Raw genomic sequence first — 9,051 nt, 5'->3', positions numbered from 1 at the left:
TAAATAATGTGTCCTTGTGTGCAGTTTTGCATTTAGTAAATCTCACAGTTAACAAAACACAAACAAAATTGGCAAAACATTTAATAAATCTATTGCTTAATATCATTATCTGCAAATAAATTGAGATAACTGTATCATTTTCATTATGGACATAATATATGGCTAACACACATGCAAAATGTTTATGGGTAGTGAAAGGAAGTGAAGTGTTTGTCAAATGAGCATAGCTAATTTATATTCCAATATATGCCTAAAAAGCCCTTACTTTGGTGAAAGTATTGGAAGCACTGTGCTGCACTGTACATAGACACTACATAACACACTGGCAGCAATGCAGCAGTTGGAGCCAGTCAGAGCAGCAGCAGTTGAGTGGCAGTTGGAGGTAGCAAGAGAGTCAGTGCTTGGAGGGCTTCACTAGGCATTGTAGCTGAAAGTTGAAGGAGCAGTGGGTGCTAGCTAAAAAACATAGAGAAGAAGCCAGTGAGACCTCTACCTCTTGCTAGGCCAGACAAACTGGAGAGCGAGAGTAGCCTACTGGACAAGTAGGGAAAACAGCGCCTAGTATAAAAATGTTAGACAGGTCTGTCAGAATTACGCTACCCTTACCCACACCAGTAGGAGGGCATCAGCAATAATTTTTTCTGAGACTAGCAATACTAGCAGGGCTCTATTATTACGTTTAAGAAAGCTAGTCTAAATAGCCAATATATACAGTATTCCCTGGTAGTGAAAAGTGGAAATCAAGATCCTCAGTTTACATAGACTGAAATAGTAAACATCAGCCAGTAGATGATCTAATTAGGGATATCAACCTCCACAGGTGGACCCTAATGAGAGAGGAGCCTCGTCAGGTAAGTGTGAGACATGGGATAGGGGGGTTGATGTCAGACAGGCCCATCAGGCAACAACACCAGCATAGTCACATTAGATGATGATCTGGAAGTCTTTAATTCCATGCTACAGCTTTGGGCCTATCCAGATGTCTGAGCCTGGACACCAGAGCTTTGAAGGTCCCTGGTCATTTGCTTGTCTAACCACACTGTGGCTATGCTACTGTCTGCAATTACAGAACCTCTGAGTGAACTGGTTACTGATAATATGCTCTGAAATACCTTTAAGTGCACCACCATTTATAACTGGTAATTAATTTTTGTACTTTAAAGCTTACAAATAAAATTGAAAAAAATGACATTTATGGCTTCCTACATTTCTATAAAAGCACATAAATTTTATTTTTAAATGGCATATTAGGATTATGCTAGGTGAATAGGTACGTTACGCTTTGAGAGTGTTCTAGGATAAAATAGGCAGCAATTTATGTAATGTTTTAAAGTGTTTATTTGTTTGCTATTGTGAGATAGATTTTCTGTATATTGTGATGTATGTTCTGGAAATCTAATACTACTCTTTACAGTTAAAAGAAGTGAAGCAGTGCAGCTATTTTTATTTTTTGGGAGAAATTTACTTATGTGTTGTTTATGCAAAGATGTGTAAAATGTACAAATACTAAAACTGTTATTCAATACTCACCAACAAGGGGTGTACACAAATCCACTCCTGTAACAGTGTAGGAAATTGTAGGTTTGAATGGAGGCAAGAGCAAGCGGAACCCGCTCAGCAAAGGGATGCAAAGCAGGGAGGCGCCAGGCTAGAAAGGCACTCTCTGATCTGCATCCCTGCTGCTGTATGCTGTTGCTGCCAGCTGCCACTGTGCCTATTATACTGTACAAGCTGCAGCACTGGCAGCATGAAGCGCCTCTTTTCTAGTTCAGCCCTCCTGCTGATGTGATCTCCTGTGTCAATGCAGTGGCGATAGTAGAGGGAGGAGGGATGGGGGTTGGGTTGGGAGGGAAGGACTGACCAGCAAAGGATGGCTCCAGGAGCAGAGACTGAGGGGCATATGTATTAACCTGGAGAAGGCATAAGGAAGTGATAAACCAGTGATATGTGCAAGGTGATAAGGGCACCAGCCAATCAGCTCCAATATGTAAATTAACAGTTAGGATCTGATTGGCTGGTGCCTTTATCACCTTGCACATATCACTGGTTTATCACTTCCTTATGCCTTCTCCAGGTTAATACATCTGCCCCTGACTGCAGTACTGCCAGGAGCCATTACATGCCCACATTTCTAATGAGATATCTCATCTGCCAGGACTCAGGATCAATAGAGAGTCAGCCTAGGAAACTACAGAGGAACTAAGTGAGTTTTCATTTTATGTGTAATTATCTGTTTTTCTGTTTATTTTTCAGTCTGTCTGTCTGTCTGTCTGTCTATCTATCTATCTATCTATCTATCTATCTATCTATCTATCTATCTATCTATCTATCTATCTACAGTATCTATCTATCTATCTATCTATCTATCTATCTATCTATCTATCTATCTATCTATCTATCTATCTATCATATATATATATGTCTTTCTGTTTATCTGTCTATCTACTCTACCTGTCTGTCTATCTATATCTATGAAAAAAGATTGTATTGTTTATATTGAATAGGAGAATTGAAAAATCACTACTCCCATCAGATGTGAATGAAATAGGAATGAATTGCATAGCAGTGTTTATACTGCGTAGGTAAAATGAACAATCACTACTCCCATCAGGCGCAAATAAAATAGTAATGTATTGTATAGCAGTGCATATATTATAGGTAAATTTAATATATTTTTTTCCTTCTTTGTTAAGTTTCAGTTGCCTGCAATGTTGGTATGTAATGCTTGTTTGTGGAAGACAATTTATTGATTGGGCTTTTAAATGGGAATGTATTGAGAGGAGTTTGCAATCATTGCATTTACATGGCACATTTCACTATATATAGATTATTGGAAGGTTGTTAGTCCTTAGGCTGCTAATGCTTACATAGAGATGTTATAATCATAAAATTAGAATTATACCAGGGTTAAACTGAAGGTAAACTGAAGGAAAATAAACTATAAACCAACACTACTACAGATGGACAGCATTAATGCCACAAAAGTATGTAATTCATTCTCATTCTCATGTTGCAAAATCTACTCTGCTTATCATCTGTGTTTTTGAACTATGAAAAGTCAACTCCATCCTGCTCACTACATTTCTCTCTCATGCAAACATATGTGTTTTTAAGGTTTTTGATGTAATGGCCTTCTTGCAATTGGTATTGCCTGTGTGGGACATAGGGCCTATTTCAGAAGTTGGGCAAAACCATGTGCACTGCAGGTCGGCAGATATAACATGTGCAGAGAGAGTTAGATTTGGGTGGAGTGTGTTCAAACTGAAATCTAAATTGCAGTGTAAAAATAAAGCAGACAGTATTTACCCTGCACATAAACAAAATAACCCACCCAAGTCTAACTTTCTGCAAATGTTATATCTGCCCCCCCTGCAGTGCACATGGTTTTGCCCAATTGCTTACAAACTTGCTGCTGCGATCAACTCAGAATTACCCCCATGGTTTTGCCCAACTGCTAAAAAAATTTGCTGCTGCAATCATCTCTGAATTACCCCATAGTTCTGTGAATAAGAGTTTATTATTGTTTGCTGCCTGGTGTTTACTCAAACACAGTGTTAGTTATTTCCTTGGATCAGTAACAAATTTGTGGTAAGGTGGAGACTATCTTGAACAGTAGCGAAAGTAATGGAAACACTACCAAAGGAAAGAGAATCCCAAACAGCATGTATTTACTGGGGGAGATCATACCAAACAAATCTTATTGACTTTTTTGACTCTGTGAATAAAATTATAGATTAGTGGGGTGCATAGATGCAGCACGTAAGGCATTTGATACTGTCCACAGTGTAGATTGCTAAATAAACTCCAAAGCATGAGACTGGCTTATAACACAGTTAAATGGAAAAGAACCTTGTTGCAGGATAAGAAACAGATAGTTGTATAGTTTTAGTTAATGGCTTGCATTCTATGTTACCAGTGGAGTACCTTAGGGATCTGTACTTTGACCAGAGCTCTTTAATATCTTTGATGGTGACATTGTGATTGGAATTGAAGGGGAAGTATGACTTTCTAAAGATGACACAAAGATATGCAACAGGGTAGACACACTGTCAGGGGTAAAACAAATGTTTGTCTAGGTAGACTTGAGGAATGATCAAAATGTGGCAACTACAGTTTAATGCTAAAAAAAAATGCAAAATCGTGTACCTGGGTCTCAAAAGCCCAAAGTCTAAACATAGTATCAATGATACTATAATGGAAACTACAAAGGAGGAATTGCTTCCCTGCCTTGACTAAAAGGCAGGGAAGCAATTCAACAAAGCAATAAAAAGGGAAAGTCAGATGCTTGGCTGCATAAGGAGAGGAATCAGTAGCAGGAAAAAAGAAGTAATAATGTAACTGTATAGGTCACTGGTATGTCTTCCTCGGGAATACTGTGTCCAGTTCTGGAGACCATATCTCCAGAAGGATATAAGTACTGTATATTAGAGGGGATGCAGTCAGGATACAGACGAACGGGATCCCAGCACTTGAATGCCAGACAGGACTTGGGATCCTGGCATCTAAATTCTGACACCAGTTATCCCGATCCTTCGTCCCACCCACCACGGGGAGGGGGGAGGGTCATAGGTTTAGCCATCAGAAGGGGGTTAGAGTTTATGGATGGGAAGGTTAGGGTTAGGTTTCGGGTAGGGATGGTTAGGGTTAGATACTTAGCAGGGGAGGGTTAGGGTTAGGCACCAAGCATGGAGGGTTAGGGTTAGGCACCTACATTGGGGAGTTATGGTCAGCGTAGGGAAAAGGTGAGGGTTAGGGGTCTTAATGGGGGCTGTTGGGTTTCTGATTGATGGTATGCCACTGTTGGTATACTCACAGCCATCATCCTGTCCATCGGCAAATCATATTGAACCCTATTAGAAAGTATACATAGAAGGGCAACTAAAATGGTGCATGACCGACATCACAAACTTACATGGAAAAACTAAAAGATCTTAACATGTTCTGTATAGTTTGAAGCACAGAATGGAAAGGGGGGACATGATAGACACTTTCAAATATACCAAGGGTTTCAGCAAAGTGCAGAAGGAAACATGTTTCAAAGGAAGAGCAGCATTATAACTCAAGGACTTACACTGAAACTGGGGGGACGTAGGTTCAGGAGAAATGTAAGGAAAATTACTTCACAGTTGAGGGGATAAGTGGAATAGCCTCCCATCAGAGGTCATATAAAGACAGTAGAGCAATTTAAACATTCTTGGGATAGGCATATAAATATTCTTATAAAGAACTAAGGATTAAAAATGGTTGAGATTACCAAAAGGATTCAAAAAGGGGGCAGATTAGATGGGCCAAGTGGTTCTTATCTGCAGTCAAATTCTAGTTTATATGTTTAAAGATCATAGTGATCTTTGCAGTGCTTCTTTTTAGATGTGTTTGCTGTTGTGTTTCACATTATATTTGCCATCAGTTTTGAGCTGAAAGATAAAAAATGACATTTACACTTGCAAAATCCAACTAACATTGTCATCGAGTTTCATTTGAAATTGAAACCAGATGGATGATAAATATTTGGATTGGCTGACAGAAATTCAGTTGATGTCAGCTGAGTTAGATCTATTTTAAAAATGATCTAAAAATGCACCTTTAGTAAATATACCCCAGGGAATTATCTTTACCCATCCTTTCTTGCAGATCTGTTCCAGGTTTTTCAACCTGAGAATATAATGAAACTTCTGACTTTAGAATGCAACTGAATATCAGGTCACTATATATGATTTTACCATTACTCCATTAGATTCCAAAACCAATTAAATTTACCAGAAACTGATGTTAAAAATGGCCGAATATTAGACTACCAACTGAAAGTTTTGTGTCAAAAAACCTATTCCATTGAACAAAGTATCATCAGTAAAACTTTCAAAAGGAATATAACCATGTGGTACATTGTGGCTGTAGGAATGATGGCATTTCAAGGCTCTTATACTGTATGTTCACCAATTATAGGAGACATGCAGCACTCTACCAGTTGAGTAGGAGGCTGGAGCCTGAAGTCAGAAACAGAGGACCTGCAGCCACTTAATGAAGTACAGCAGAGCCTATGCATGCCTTGGATCTTCTAAGGGCAGTTGAAACTCAATGTCATCTCTGAAAGTGAGGTCTCATACAGATGTTTACCTCAATCACACAAACTCAATAACCCTGTAGTCAGCTTAAGCCAGACACAGCAAGGCCATGAGCTATATTAGACCTGCACAAGGTGCTGTGTACTTTTCATTTTTTTGCCACTGGTTCCTTTCAGTCAGTCATACCTACAGTAGCGAGCATAACACAGGCAAATTTCTCCCATTATCTCACTGAGTTCATGGCAGTCTTGAAGACCCTCTCCTATACATCAATCTGCCTGCCCAGCCAGAAGTCACAGTGGAATGAACTAAGGGTAGCTTTGTCTAGTCTTGCAGGCCATGGGAGCTATAGACTACGCACACATTGGACAGAGACCATCTAAGAAAAAATTTACAAAAAGAGGCACCATGCCTATTCAATGAATGTGAAGATGGTTTGTGATGCAAACCTAGCATTGTAGCTGACTACAGTAGTTCATGTCATGATTCCTTCATCCTCAGACAGTCATCCCTCTAAACTAAGTCTGAGGCAAAACAAATGCCTCAGAAGACTAAAAACAAAGGATGTTGTCAGATAGTTCAATTATTAAAATTGGTTTTTTTTTTGCTGTTTTTTTTTTTTTTTTTTTGGGGGGGTTGCTGAAAAAATGGCATACTGTATTGTAAAAATACATTTATATTTATTGTAGGAAACTTGACACTCACCAGATGGCTGTACAGGAGCTGCAGATGTTTCCTGGTCCATTTGTGTCACCTCCAGAGGGTGTAGAGGATGTCCTCACTATTGCCCTTGATGGACTTCAAAGAAAAAAGAGAATGTCTTGTGCTTAGACTGTACTTTGTTTTTTTAATGTTTATTTTTACAAAATAGTACATCTGGCACTTCATCATCATGAACTTCTGTTACACTGGCAGAAGTTCATTTTTAATTGATGCTATAAACAAACATGATATTAATGTTAGACTAAAAGTGTACATATTAAAACTACATTGTAAGTGTCTAACTTTATTCTGAATACTTACCAAGACACATGTAGTAAGTGTGCTAATAATTATTTAATTACATGTTTATATAACACAATAAATATTGACACTCACCAGCAGGGGCGTAGCCAGCACTTTGTGTGCCCATATCAATGTTTTGAAGGGGCCCCTGTCTGAATGCTTCAAAAGAGACACCTCTTTGAAGCAGTTGTTAATTTTATAATAGTGCCCTTCTTCATTTTCTGAACCAAAGTAGTGCCCCAGTTCATGTTGTGTTACATTGTAGGGCTGCTAGTACACATTTTACTATACAGTCAGTGTCTGGCTGAGGATGAAGGGCCTACCGGGGAATGCAGTGAGAGTGGCACTTGCTTAGGTGTGTGGCCAGCTGCAACAGAGGATTTTTACTAACCATTAGAGGGTGTATGGTCTCGGATCCTTGATAAATATATATATTAGTGATGTGCACCGGAAATTTTTCGGGTTTTGTGTTTTGGTTTTGGATTCAGTTCCGCGGCCGTGTTTTGGATTCGGACGCGTTTTGGAAAAACCTCCCTGAAATTTTTTTGTCGGATTCGGGGGTGTTTTGGATTTGGGTGTTTTTTTTAAAAAAAAACCCTCAAAAACAGCTTAAATCATTGAATTTGGGGGTCATTTTGATCCCATAGGATTATTAACCTCAATAACCATAATTTCCACTCTTTTCCAGTCTATTCTGAACACCTCACACCTCACAATATTATTTTTAGTCCTAAAATTTTCACAGAGGTCGCTGGATGACTAAGCTAAGCGACCTAAGTGGCCGACACAAACACCTGGCCCATCTAGGAGTGGCACTGCAGTGTCAGACAGGATGGCACTTCAAAAAATTGTCCCCAAACAGCACATGATGCAAAGAAAAAAAGAGGTGCACCAAGGTCGCTGGATGGCTAAGCTAAGCGACCCAAGTGGCCGACACAAACATCTGGCCCATCTAGGAGTGGCACTGCAGTGTCAGACAGGATGGCACTTCAAAAAATAGTCCTCAAACAGCACATGATGCAAAGAAAAAAAAGAGGTGCACCAAGGTCGCTGGATGGCTAATCTAAGCGACCCAAGTGGCCGACACAAACACCTGGCCCATCTAGGAGTGGCACTGCAGTGTCAGACAGGATGGCACTTCAAAAAATAGTCCCCAAACATCACATGATGCAAAGATAAATTAAAGAAAAAAGAGGTGCAAGATGGAATTGTCCTTGGGCCCTCCCATCCACCCTTATGTTGTATAAACAGGACATGCACACTTTAACAAACCCATCATTTCAGCGACAGGGTCTGCCACACGACTGACTGAAATGACTGGTTTGTTTGGGCCCCCACCAAAAAAGAAGCAATCAATCTCTCCTTGCACAAACTGGCTCTACAGAGGCAAGATGTACACCTCCTCCTCATCCTCCGATTCCTCACCTCTTTCACTGTGTACATCCCCCTCCTCACATATTATTAAGTCGTCCCCACTGGAATCCACCATCTCAGGTCCCTGTGTTCTTTCAGGAGGCAATTGCTGGTGAATGTCTCCACGGAGGAATTGATTATAATTAATTTTGATGAACATCATCTTCTCCACATTTTCTGGAAGTAACCTTGTACGCCGATTGCTGACAAGGTGAGCGGCTGCACTAAACACTCTTTCAGAGTACACACTGTAGGGGGGGCAACTTAGGTAAAATAAAGCAAGTTTGTGCAAGGGCCTCCAAATTGCCTCTTTTTCCTGCCAGTATACGTACGGACTGTCTGACGTGCCTACTTGGATGCGGTCACTCACATAATCCTCCACCATTCTTTCAATGGTGACAGAATCATGTGCAGTGACAGTAGACGACATGTCAGTAATCATAGGCAGGTCCTTCAGTCCGGACCAGATATCAGCACTCGCTCCAGACTGCCCTGCATCACCGCCAGCGGGTGGGCTCGGAATTCTTAGCTTTTTCCTCGCAGCCCCAGTTGCAGGAGAATGTGAAGGAGG

At 40.2% G+C, this 9,051-nt stretch overlaps 1 long non-coding RNA gene across 1 annotated transcript; it reads left to right on the top strand.

Moving 5' to 3' along the window:
• The first annotated feature begins 367 nt into the window (after positions 1 to 367).
• Positions 368 to 7,148, top strand: LOC134969602 (uncharacterized). The gene is made up of 5 exons (XR_010189511.1): positions 368 to 851; positions 2,156 to 2,203; positions 2,505 to 2,582; positions 5,944 to 6,090; positions 6,752 to 7,148. It is a non-coding gene; the product is annotated as an uncharacterized LOC134969602 (long non-coding RNA).
• Positions 7,149 to 9,051: the final 1,903 nt, after the last annotated feature.

The sequence above is a fragment of the Pseudophryne corroboree genome, chromosome 1, assembly GCF_028390025.1.
Source record: "Pseudophryne corroboree isolate aPseCor3 chromosome 1, aPseCor3.hap2, whole genome shotgun sequence".
Classification (NCBI taxonomy): domain Eukaryota; kingdom Metazoa; phylum Chordata; class Amphibia; order Anura; family Myobatrachidae; genus Pseudophryne; species Pseudophryne corroboree.
This window is presented reverse-complemented; position numbering and strand designations above follow the sequence as displayed.